Source organism: Crocuta crocuta, unplaced genomic scaffold (genome assembly GCF_008692635.1).
Source record: "Crocuta crocuta isolate KB4526 unplaced genomic scaffold, BGI_CrCroc_1.0 scaffold517, whole genome shotgun sequence".
Lineage (NCBI taxonomy): Eukaryota > Metazoa > Chordata > Mammalia > Carnivora > Hyaenidae > Crocuta > Crocuta crocuta.
Window position 1 is genome coordinate 716626 of NW_027529607.1, and position 13885 is coordinate 730510.

Here is a 13885-nt window from a genome sequence, read left to right on the forward strand (position 1 = left end):
ACTGCCTACAGCCCACTGACGAGTCTTTGAAACAGGCAGAATGACCTTGCTCCAGGAGCTCAGCTGCCTCAATGATATTTTCCTGGGGGCAAAAGGGAATCTTGGCTTAACATTATTCTGACTCCCTCCCCTCTTGTTCCCAGGATCCTATAAGTTTATTTTAACATAGAAAAATTCCTTTGGAACTTCCTTTATCTCAAGTCCCCCAAGACATATGCTGGAAATCATACTTCAAGCTTACTGGCCCCTGACATACATCTGAAGGGGCTCATGACCAAGGGTTTTACTAAACCGGTGTTTTCCTAACAGGAGTTAGCCCTTCAAGGTCCTGGAAACCTTGTTTCCAAAATACCTTAGAACTTACTCTATCCCTGACACCCTCTCAACCTGAAGGTATATAATGTGACTCATCACAACCCAGGTGCAGCTCTTTCTGGCCACGGGTCTTGTCCCCATGCTTTAGTAAAATCACTTTTTTTTGCACCAAAGATGTCTTCAAGTATTCTTTCTTGGTTTTGGCTTCAAACCCCACATCACCCCAAAATTCTATTACTATGATGACTTGTCATTTCTTTATGGAGCAGAAAATGAGATTATATTTTTAGAGTGGAGTTTTGGGTAAATATAAATAATGTTTTGAAATAATCATAATGAAGAGAGAGAGGGAGAAAGGGAAAGAGGGAGACATAGAGGAATGGAAGGAGGGAGGAAGACGGTGGAAGGCAGGAGAGCAAAGAAAAAAGAGAAAAAGATAAGAAACATAAAGACAGATCTAGGACATTGTTAAAGGTCTGCTTGAATATGGATATTAGGAGTTTAAAATGTAGCCAATGAGCACACTCTTTACTTACCAAGTTGTTCTGACTTCCACGAGAGTGCTTTCATTCAAGATTGGAATTTTTCCAGACAAATATGTTGTATAGACAATGTGACAAGGTAATTGGGCTCATCATATTTGCATTCATACTCAAAGAACTAGCTGCTGATAATATAAAAATAAGGAGTTCAGAGAGACTTAGAAAATAAAGTGGAGGAATCAAGAGAGTAAACACTTTAAAGTAGTCAAAGAGATGTTGATATTTGATTTTTATAACTGTTTCTGTAAAAAATTTATGTAACCCTACACCAAAAGTTCCCTTACCAGAGCACTCCGTTTTTTTGGGGGGTAGGGGGTACGGGGTGGAGATTGTGTATCCCAGGCGGCTGTCCTAACTTGGGCTTGAATGAAATTCTCTTCATTTTCTTAAAAAAAAAAAAAGAACTTGCTATTTAAAAATGATATGAAGATATGTAGACAACTGAATCCACAATGCTATATAGCAAGTATGTTTCCTGATTCAAACAGTTCAGCCATTCAAATTTATATGCCAAGTTTGAAATATTAAAATCAATTTCCTTATTCTGTTGGACTAACAATAATTAACACCTGTCTAACTTTGTGGCTGTATAGAAGCAGGGGCAAGCAGAGGTCACTCATTTAGCTTGTCATAGCCAGAAAACAGGAAATATATGTGAATAGCCTCAGAATTTATAGCTGCATATATTTCCCTCATTGAATGAATGTTTTGTTAGGTTTCATTTTTTCTTCAGTGTAAAGCTTTAATTACAGTTTTCAGGCATCAACACATCATATCTCAACTATAATTTTGTTAACAAGATATCAATAACATTAAACTTTGTTTGAACTTTCCATCTTGAGGAAAACATGATAATAGTGTCACTGTGTATTATCACTGAAAGCACTTTTTTCTGTGTGTATGTGTGTGTGTACATGTGTGCAATAAAAGTTTTTCTCTCAATTATTTATTATAGGCTATTCTCTTACTGTGAAGACACTAGAAAGAAACAATTTTCAAGCTGGTAATTGGAACTTCTTTAAAATATAGTTCCCTAAAGTAATTTTCATCTGTCTTGTTTGAAATACACACACACACACACACACAAAATACAAACAAACAACCCAAGAAACAAAACCTAAAAAAGAAAACAAAACCATATCTAAAAGAAAAGTGTCCCATGAAACTAAGAAATAAGGAAAGAAACTAAGCTATAGAACATCCCTGCCAAATTCTGTGATAGTTGCACTAAAATAGAAAAAGGTGCATAAGAACAAAACCATATAAAACAACAAAAAGCTAATGTAAACTAGAACAAAACGCACAATTTCCCAGAAATCAGTTAGTTATAAAAATCCCATATAAAATATTTTGGATTAGAATACGTCATAGAATCCTAATCAAATCATGACACCTGACATTTCTCCATAGAGAAGAAAGGATCGTGCAAAAGTAAATACCACACTTAAAGGTAGTATCTATTTTCAATTTAGCAATCTAGCTGATGTTAAAAAAACAAACAAACAAACAAAAAAGAGAGAAGCAGAGACATCAAAGGAACACAACATGAACTTGTGATTTTAATGGATTTCTCTTGTGCAGTACTAATCTTTGAAACAGCAACCTGTGAAAGTAGAATTGCTAAGAAAACAACAGATTTGATGGGAAAGTATTTGAACAACAAACATAGATCTTATGTGGACACTTTTCAGTCCCCTTCCTTTCTTCATTACCTCTCTTGAGGAGGAACACCAGGGTGATCCAGTTGATTGAGTGAATGACTCTTGATTTCAGCTCAAGTCATGATCTTAGGGCTGTGGGATCGAGCCTTGCAATGGGCTCCACATTCAGTGTGGATTATTTCTCCCTCTGCCTCTCTCCTCTGCTTGCACTCTTTCTCTCTCTCAAATAAAATAAATATATAAATAAAAATAGATATCTTCAGTAATTTGCTGGCTCAATTGAAACATAAATATAAGTAATATCCTTCAAGATATATGTGATTAAAAATATAACATAGCAGAGAAAAATAATTCAAAGAAATAATTCCAATTAATAACTCAGCAAAGCTTTAGATAGCATAGTATTATGAAACAAAACAAAATAAAAAGTAACATAGCAACAGATCAATGATGAGACAATTTTTAAAAAAGGATTACAAAACCAAGTTGGCAACTTAGTACAAAAATAAAAGAGAAAAATAAAAAGAGTATAGAGATTAATATAACATTAAACACACACACACACAAAGAACTAAGAATATTTGAAATAACTATTTAAAGTCATGCCAAGTATTGAAGAAAGGCCAAAAATATAAATATAAGTAAAAATTATATAGCAGAATGAGAAGACAAAGAATTTCTAAGAGAACAAAAGTAACAGTGTTGAGTAAGAGAAGAGAAAACAATGGGAAAGAAGAAGAAAATCTTCTGAGATAAAAACTTTAAAAAACATGAGCATTGAAATATACACTTCTATCTTTTACCTGTTGATAAGGAAAAAAAATAGTACAATAAGCTCATTAATTACTCAACTTTAATTTTAAAAAATCAGGTAAGCAAATGCACAGAAAAATCAGGGTATATACAAAGGAGAAGAGAAGAAATATTGTTAGCCTAGCTTAATATTTCCACAGTAACACTGAATTCAAGAAATCAGATCAGCAACATCTATAATATTATGAAGGAAATCAGCAATAACCCTTGACTTTACTTTAATCCAAAATTTGCTTCAATATAAAAAGAGTATGAAAAATCAAAGAGTTAAAATTTATAAATATTTATCTATGGCTCCTGCATGTAGTCATAATCGAAATTATCCCCAAATTGTTTTTGATTTGGGGAAATACTTTTAAGAAATAAAACTTCTACTCTGAGAACATAAATACAAGTAACACAACTGGTAGTTTTTCTCAGTAGTTAGAAATATGCATAAAACCTAACCACAAGAATTCAGTTTCTAATGTAAATCATAGAGAATCATATTTACTTACTGCAAGTAAATATTTATACCTGTCTAAGAATATTCATCGTATAGTATCTGAAAGGGAGAATATTCAAATGCCTAAATGATTAACATGCTAAAATGACTGAACTAAGACTGTCCATATCAACATATGTAAAATTCCAAAGTTTCTGATTGGAAAAAGAAATTACAGAATATTAGCATATCAGAAAAGGATATTAGATAAATGTTAACAATGTGAAAAACCAAGTTAACAAGTTAACAAATAGATAATCAACCAGTTCACAGCAGATAGTAAATTGAATTATTTTACATAATCACATGATTTTGCATAATGTAGTACTTTAAATATTATTTAAATTTTATTCTATTATGGAAAAACACATATATTAGCATGAGGCCTTTCATACATATATATATATATACAAAACCACTTATCATGGTGAACCTCACATAATGTATAGAATTGTCAAATCACTATGTTGTATACCTGAAACTAATATAATATTGTATGTCAACTATGTTACAATTAAAAAAAATAGGGGCTTCTGGGTGACTCAGTTGGTTAAGCGTCTAACTTTGGCTCATGTCACGATCTCATGTGATAATCTCAAACCGTTCATGAGTTTGAGCCCTGCATCGGACCCTGTGCAGACAGCTCAGAGCCTGGAGGCTACTTCAGATTCTATGTCTCCCTCCTCCTCTGCCCCTCCATTGCTCAAACTTTGTCTCTCTCTCTCTTTCTCTCTCTCAAAAATAAACATTTAAAAAATTTAAGAAAATATCTAAGAAGCTTAATTGGTCTTAAAAATATAAGCTGTGTCATACTTTATAACCATATTTTAATACATGCACTTTGTCATGATCAGGGGTGCTGGTAAAATAATCAACACTTTATAGAGTTATAACTTTTTATGGAATGATATTCCTCAAAATAAATTTGAATCTATTTTTAACAGTTAAGCATTAAAAAAGTATATCATGGCATATAAAAGAAGGTATCAAAAGAAATTCTATGAGTAAAATTGTAGAAATCAATAAAGGACTTGTAATTGCATGTTATTTAACATTTATATATTAATATTCAAATGCAAAAGCTGTCTCTTAAATGTTATTAACCATATAGTAAATTATAAGAATAGTGAAATTTCTTTTAAATTAGAGTTTGTGTTTATAATTTCCTTTTCAAATACACTGATTTGTACTAAGGTATTTGTGTTAGCTGATTGGATCAGTATTAGTACCATTAATATCCACATATAAATACAACAAAATTATTGACCTGTTTAAATATCAAATGGGTTTTAGAGGATTATTTTGAGGGACAGAGGCAAGATGGAAGAGAAGTAGGGAGCTCCGGCATTTCGCTCGCAACCATCTCTCAAACAGAGAAGGGCTGAAGCCATAGGGCACTGAGCCTCAGAAGTTTGGGAGGAAAAGAGGCTGAGTCCACTAGAAGGCAACTTCATGGGTGTGTGAGTGCGAACTGGGGAAGATAAAAGTGGGCCGGGACTGGAGACATGGAGGGAGGGGATGGAGCCCCCCTCGTGGACAGCTGTGGTGACTCGAGGGGAAAAGAAAGAGCAGCTGAAACTGCTCAAAGAACTGTCCCTGGAGAAAAGAAAAACCTCTCTGGATATAGAGTGTTCTGAGTTCTAGCTGGGGTGCTAACTTTGAACTGGGTGCCCCAGGTCGCAGACAGCACCAGGAAAAACTGCTCTGCTGTGCTCCTGGCACCATCCCCAGCGATGGAGAGGCAGCATATCCGATGCTGTGCTCCACCTTCCCCCGCCTCGACCCCCTCGCAGCAGGGAGCAGCGGCCTGTTTGAAGAAGGGACTGGGGCGCCACCATGTTTCTCCCCACAACCACCAAGGCCAGGCTTCAGGGAGGAGCTAGCAGGATTCAGTGGAGGCTAAGACCTGCCTATACCAACCAAGCCCATTCCCGTCTCCGCTAGAGAGCTGCTTTTTTTTGTTTGTTTTTTTACCAGAGCCCCTGGCAAGATCAACATGGATGCACTGCCGTGATTAATTCTAGATCAATTCTTTCTATTCAGATATATTCTCCCTTGTCTCATTTGTAAGCCTCCACTCTACTGGACAGGGCACTCTGGTCATTGGTTTGCTTAAGCAGTCACATTTAATCCATTCTCTAGATGTACATTCTACACTTCCACCTCTACCTTTTTATCTTTCTCTCTCTGGAGTAACCAGACGATATAGTTTCTCTGAGTAACATTATCTTCGTCTCTTTCTCCTCGCCTCTAACCATATTCTTCTCTTTCTGCCTCTGAAACAAGCCTCTTAGTCTCTGTGCCAGGTCATTTCATTTCCAATTTTCCTTCCTCCGCGCCCTGTCATTTCTCTCTTTGTATATGTTCTTCCATCAGCACTACATACACCCGGCTTTTTATTTGTAGCTAGGATATCTGGTTTTATGCTTTTAGACTATCCTTTGTCATTTGGGATTTTTTCTTCTTTCTTTTCTTTTCTTCTTTTTATTTTTTATTTTTATTTATTTTTATTGTTATTATTTGTCTTCCTCCTTCCTCTTTTTTTGTCCCTTCCTTTTTTTCTTTTTCTTTTTCCCTTTTGGTTTGCATGTTTGTTGGATTTGTCTGTGCCTTAGCATGCCTTTGTTCCCTGTGTGTTTGTCTGTCTGTTTTCTTTTCCAGAGCTACCTCAAGAAACAAGCCAAAGTACACAGGGTGGAAAGTCCCAAATACTACTATGAATAGGGAAATAAAATAACCAAAGTCTCAACAAGAAAGAACAGGACCACCATTCAAAGAACACTTCCTGAACAGACAGGTCCTGGACAGTCAAAGAGCCTTCTTTGGTACAGCAGCAGCCACAGGTGCAGAGTACATAACAAGCTTTTAAAACTAACAAGAGATAGAAAGCTAACCAAAATGATGAAACAGAAGAACTCTCCTCCAGAAATATTCCAGGAGGAAATGACACCTAAAGAACTGCTCAAAACAGATATAAGCAACTTAACTGAATAAGAATTTAGAACAATAGTCATAAAATTAATCGCTGGGCTTAAAAAAGGGATGGAAGACATAACAGAAACTATTGTTACAAAGACTGTAGAGCTTAAAAATAGTTGTGATGAATTTTAAAATGCTATAAATGAGATACATAATAAAATGGAGGCATCCAACACACAAATTGAAGAGGAAAAGAGGAGAATAGGTGAATTAGAAGACACAATTATAGAAAAAGAGGAAGCTGAGAAAAACAGAGATAAACTGATCCAGGAACACAAAAGGAGAGTTTGAGGGCTCAGCGATACAATCAAATGGAATAATATCCGTATCATAGGAATTCCAGAAGAGGAAGAGAGAGGGAAAGGTGCTGACGGAGTCCTTGAACAAGTTATAGCAGAGAACTTCCCCAATCTAGGGAAGGAAAAAGACATTGAAATCCAAGAGGCACAGAGAACTCCCCTCAGACGTACCTTGAATCAATCAATCTTCTGCATGACATATCATAGTGAAACTGGCAAAATATAAGGACAAAGGGAGACTTTTGAAAGCAGCTAGGGAGAAAAGGGCCTGAACATACAAGGGGGAAACCTATCAGAGTAGTGACAGACCTATCTACTGAAACGTGGCAAGCCAGAAAAGAATGGCAGGAAATCCTCAATGTAATGAACAGAAAAAATATGCAGCCAAGAATCCTCAATACAGCAAGCTTGTCATTCAGAATAGAGGGAGAGATAAAAGTCTTCCCAAATAAACAAAAATTGAAAGTATTTATCACCACTAAACCAGCCCTACAAGAAATCCTGAGGGGAACTCTCTGAGGGAAATGTAGCAAGGAACACAAGGTACCAGACAACACCACAAGCATGAATCCTACAAAGAACACAATGACTCTAAACCCATATTTTTCAATTAACACTGAATGTAAATGGGCTAAATGCTCCAATTAAAAAACAAGGGTAGCAGAATGGATAAAAAGACAAAATCCATCTATTTGCTGTCTACAAGAAACTCATTTTAGACTTGAGTACACCTTCAGATTGAAAGTAAGGGGATGGAAAAATATCTATCATGCTAGTGGAAGTCACAAGAAAGCTAGAGTAGCCATATGCATATCAGACAACCGGACTTTAAAGTAAAGACAGTAACAAGGGATGAAGAAGGGCATTCTATAATAATTACAAGATCTATCAGGAAGAGCTAACAATTATAAATGTCTATGTACCGAATACGGAAGCACCTAAATACATAAGACAATCACAAACAGAAACAATCTTACAGATAAGAATGTACTAATAGCAGGGGACTTTAATACTCCACTTACAGCAATAGATAGATCAACTAGACAGAAAATCACTAAAGAAACAACGGACTTGAATGACGCATTGGATTAGATGGATTTGACGGCTATATTTAGAACTCTACATCCTCAGGCTATGGAATTCACTTTCTTCTCAAGTGCGCATGGCACATTCTCTAAGACAGATCACATACTGGGACATAAAGCAGTCCTCAATAAATATAGAAGAATTAAGATCATACCATGCACAGTTTCAGATCACAATGCTATGAAACTTGAAATCAATCACAGGAAGAAGTCTGGAAAACCTCCAATAACATGGAGGTTAAAGAACACGCTACTAAAGAACAATGGGTCAATCAGGCAATTAGAGAAGAAATTTAAAAATATATGGAAAAATGAAAATAAAAATACAACAATCTAAACTCTATGGGATGCATCAAGGGCAGTCCTAAGAGGAAAGTACATTGGACTCCAGGCCTATTTCAAGAAATTAGAAAAAGCACAAGTGCAAAATCTAACAGTGCACCTAAAGGAACTAGAAGGAGAGCAACAGGAGCACCCGAAACCCAGTAGAAGAGAAATAATAAAAATCAGGGCAGAAATAAACAATATAGTAACCAAAAAAAAACAGTTGACAGATCAATGAAACCGAGAGTTGCTTTTTTGGAAAAAATAAACAAAATTGAGAGACCTCTAGCAAGGCTTCTCAAAAAGAAAAGAGAGGGCACTGAAATATGCAAAATCATGAATGAAAATGGACTTATTACAACCAACCCCTCAGAAATACAAGCAATTATCAGGGAATACCATGAAAAATTATATGCCAACAAACTGAACAAGTTAGAAGAAATGGACAAATACCTAAACACACACACACTACCAAAATTTACACAGGAAGAGATAGAAAATTGGAACAGACCCATAACTAATGAAAAAATTGAACCAGTTATCAAATATCTCCCAACAAATAAGAGCCCTGGGCCAGATGGCTTCCCTGGGGAATTCTACCAGACATTTAATACAGAATTAATACTCATTCTTCTCAGGCTATTCCAAAAAATAGAAATCGAAGGAAAACTTATGGACTCATTTTATGAGGCCTGCATCACTTTGATTCTGAAGCCAGACAGAAACCGAGCAAAAAAAGAGAACTTCAGGCCAATATCCTTGATGAACATGGATGCAAAAACCCTCAACAAGATACTTGCAAATCGAATTCAACAGCACATAAAAAGAAATATCCACCAAGATGAAGTGGGATTCATTCCTGCGTTACAAGCCTGGTTCAATATTCACAAATCAACCAGTGTGATACGTCACATTAACAAAAGATAAGATAAAACCCTATGTTCCTGTCAACAGATGCAGAAAAAGTATTTGACAAAATACAACATCCCTTCTTAATAAAGACCCTCAAGAAAGTCGGGATAGAAGGAACTTACTTAAACATCATAAACGCCATCTATTAGAAACCCTCTGCTAACATCATCCTCGGTGGGGAAAAACAGAGCTTTCCTCCTGAGATCAGGAACACGACAGGGATGTCCACTCTCACCACTGTTGTTTAAAACAGTGCTGCAAGTCTTAACATCAGCCATCAGAGAACAAAAGGAAATAAAAGGAATCAGAATTGGCAAAGAAGAAGTCAAACTTTCACTTTTCGCAGACGACATGATACTCTACATAGAAAACCCGACAGATTCCACCAGAAGCCTACTAGAACTGATCCATGAATTCAGCAAAGTTGCAGGGTACAAAATCAATGTACAGAAATCAGTTGCATATTTATACACAAATAATGAAACAACAGAAAGAGAAATCAAGAAACTGATCCCATTCATAATTGCACAAAAAACCATAAAATACCTAGGAATAAACCTAACCAAAGATATAGGAGATCTGTAAGATGAAAACTATAGAAAACTTATGAAGGAAATTAAAGAAGACACAAAGAAATCGATAAGCATTCCATGCTCATGGGTCGGAAGAATAAATATAGTTAAGATGTCATTACTACCCAAAGCAATCTACACATTCAATGCAATCCCAATTGCACCAGCATTCTTCTCAAAGCTACAACTATTGGGACCTCGTCAAGATAAAATGCTTCTTCACGGCAAAGGAAACCATCAGTAAAACTAATAAGCAACTGATGGAATGGGAAAAGATAGTAGCAAATGACATATCAGATAAAGGGCTAGTATTCAAAATCTATAAGGAACCCACCAAACTCCACACCCAAAAAACACATAATCCAGTGAAGAAATGGGCAGAAGACGTGAACAGACACTTCTCCAAAGACGGCATCAAGATGGCCAACAGACACATGAAACAATGATCAGCATCCCTCATCATCAGGGAAATGCAGATCAAAACCACACTGAGATACCAACTCACGCAGGTCAGAGTGGCTAAAATGAACAAATCAGGAAACTCTAGATGCTGGCGAGGATGTGGAGAAATGGGCACCCTCCTACACTGTTGGTGGGAATGTAAACTGGTGCAGCCCCTCTGGAAAACAGTGTGGAGTTTTCTCAGAAAATTAACAATAGAACTTCCCTATGACCCAGCAGTAGCACTGCTAAGAATTTACCCAAGGGACACAGGAGTGCTGATGCATAGGAGCACTTGTAACCCAATGTTCATAGCAGCACTCTCAGCAATAGCCATATCATGGAACGAGCCTAAGTGTCCATCAGCTGATGAATGGATCAAGAAGATGTGGTTTATCTATACCATGGAATACTACATGGCAATGAGAAACAATGAAATCTGGCCATGTGTAGCAACATGGATGGACCTTGAGGGTGTTATGCTGAGCGAAATAAGTCAGGCAGAGAAGGACAAATATCATATGTTTGCACGTATAGGAGGATTAGGAGGAACTTAATGAAGGACCATGGGGGAGGAGAAGAGGAAAAATAGCTGGGGAGAGGGAGAGAGGCAAACCATGAGAGACTTTTGAATGCTGAGAACAAACTGAGGGCTTTTGGGGGTGGGGGAGAGTGGAAGCGGGGTGATGGACATGGAAGAGGGCACTTGTTGGGATGAGCACTGGGTGTTATGGAAACAATTTGACAATAAACTAAGAAAAATATTAAATAAAAAATAAAATAAAAATAAATAAATAAAATGAAAAAAAGGAGATTGTTTTGAATAAAGAAGCAATACATGACAAATGTGAACAACCCATGTCTTATATTACTATTTTTTGTAACATAAATAAAATATAAAGATAATTTTGGGAGTTGACCAATATTTTATAGTTAATAAAAGAGAAATAATCATCAAAAACAAAATCAACAAAATATATTTTAATTGCCAAAATCCAGGTAAATTGTTGTTTTTATCTTACATGTAATCTGACTTGTTTAACTCTATGAACCTTTTCTATGACACTAATGCAAATGTTTGTGCAAGCAAATATTAATTTAATTTTAAAGTTATTAATGGTGAATATGTTCATTAAGTATGTTTTTATGAATAGGTAACATAGTGCTATGCTAGTAAAATGCTAATGTATAGAATGAGATATAATGGACAAATAACTGGCAAAAGTAAATCCTAAAATTGTGTACTTGAATTTATAGGTAGCTCGTAATCAAACTTTGCTTGTTTTCTCAGATTTTCAAGTTCCCCAAATCTACTTCTTTTAAAGACTCACTGAAAAATGTCTATGATTAATAGAACCGGTTATGTTATTTCTTTTCTATTTTTCTCATGACTACTGGGAATGTTTTCCTTGAGACAATCAATTGAGTTTTATATCTATATGCACAAAGTGTACCTATTATTGTTTTTTTCCCATAATAAATATTGGTTTGAAACAAACAAAGCATCAATATTAGTGTAACAATCAAGACTAGAATCTATAACTCAATAAATATTATACATACTATGGAATAAACAGACTTCAACCTTTCAGAAGCTCTGAAAAACCAGCTAAGAGTAATGGAAAAAGGACAATTCTTTTAGTACATGAAAATAGGCCACAATGACATATAAGCAATATATTTGAAATGTACTGTGATGGACTGTCAAATCAGGCTTTTCAGTCAAACATACAGCCTTTTCATTCTCTCATTTTCTCTCTACCTTCTCATCTATCAAACGCAATCCTTGGTCTCATATTCTACCTAAAGACTTTTTTGACAACTTTGAATTCCATTATTTTTTTTTCTCCTCTCCATTCGTCATTGTATTTCTCAATTTTTTGGTATATGTTCACATATAAGAGATAAATAATATTTACTAAAGTTTCTCAGAAAAATGATTTATTTATTATTTAAATAATAAATAAGGTAAGTTAGAAGGTTTTCGGCTACAAATAACAATAATCTTCTAGAACTGTTTTAAAAATAAGTAAATGTACTAGAGGAAGTCCTAAGGCAGGGTAGTTCCAAAATTCTTTAATTCAAAGACATTATCAAGCTCCAAGTTTTTTTGCTGTGATCTTCTATCTGTGTTGGTCCATTAGACTGCATCATAGGTTTATGTCAGCTGCAAACATTCCAGTTCTCTTAAGTCTCTTAAGACTTTTCTTTTTCAGAGCGCCTGGGTTGCTCAGTCAGTCAAACTTCTGACTTCAGCCTAGGTCATGATATCATGGTTTGTGGGTGTGAGCCCTGCGTCGGGCTCTGTGCTGACAGCTGGGAACCTGGAGCCAGCTTCAGATTCTGTGTCTCCCTCTTTCTCTTCCCCCCTCCAGCTTGCACTCTGTCTGTCTCCCCAAAAAAAATTTTTTAAAGATTTTTTTCATAGTAAAATCTTTTATTCCACCTCTGCAATCAGATAATGAAAAAAATTAAAAGGATCCAAATGAGCAAGGAAGTAAAACTTTCACTATTCACAAGGACATGTTACTCGATGTCGAAAATCTGAAAGACTCTACCAAAAAATTTCTAGAACTGATACACAAATTCAGCAAAGTTACAGGATACAAAAACAACATATAGAAATTTGTTGCATTTTTATACACCAATAATAAAGCAACAAAAGAGAAATCAAGGCATCAATGTCATTTATAATTGCACCAAAAAAATAAGATATCTAGGAATAAACTTAACCGAAAAGTTAAAGATCTATACTCCAAAGTCTTAAGGACACTTATGGAAGAAAATGAAGATAAGACAAGGAAATGGAAAAATCTTCCATGCTCATGGATTGGTAGAACAAATATTATTAAAATGTTTATACTACCCAAAGCAATTTACACATTTAATGCAATCCTTATCAAAATATCACCAGCATTTTTCACAAAGGTAGAACAGATAATCCTAACATTTCTATGAAACCACAAAAGACCCCAGATAGCCAAAGCAATGCTGAAAAAGAAAAACAAAACTGGAGGCATCACGATTCCAGATTTCAAGCTATATGACAAAGGTATAGTCATTAGTACAGTATGGTACTGGAGCAAAAACAGACATATAGATAAATGAAACATACTAGAAAACAGAAATGGGCCGACAATGCTATGGTCAACTAATTTACAACAAAACAGGAAACAAATATCCAATGGAAAAAGGATAGTTTTTTCAACAAATAATGTTGGGAACCTGGATAGCAACATGCAGGATAATGAAACTGGATCAGTTTCTTACACCATCCACCAAGGAAATTGAAAATGGATGAAAGACCTAAATGTGAGACAAGAAACCATCAAAATCCTAGAGGAGAACATAAGCAGTGACCTCTTTGACCTTGGCCATGGCAACTTCTTACTAGACATGACTCCTGAGGCTAGGGGGAGAAAAGAAAAAAGGAACAATTGAGATTTCATCAGGATAAA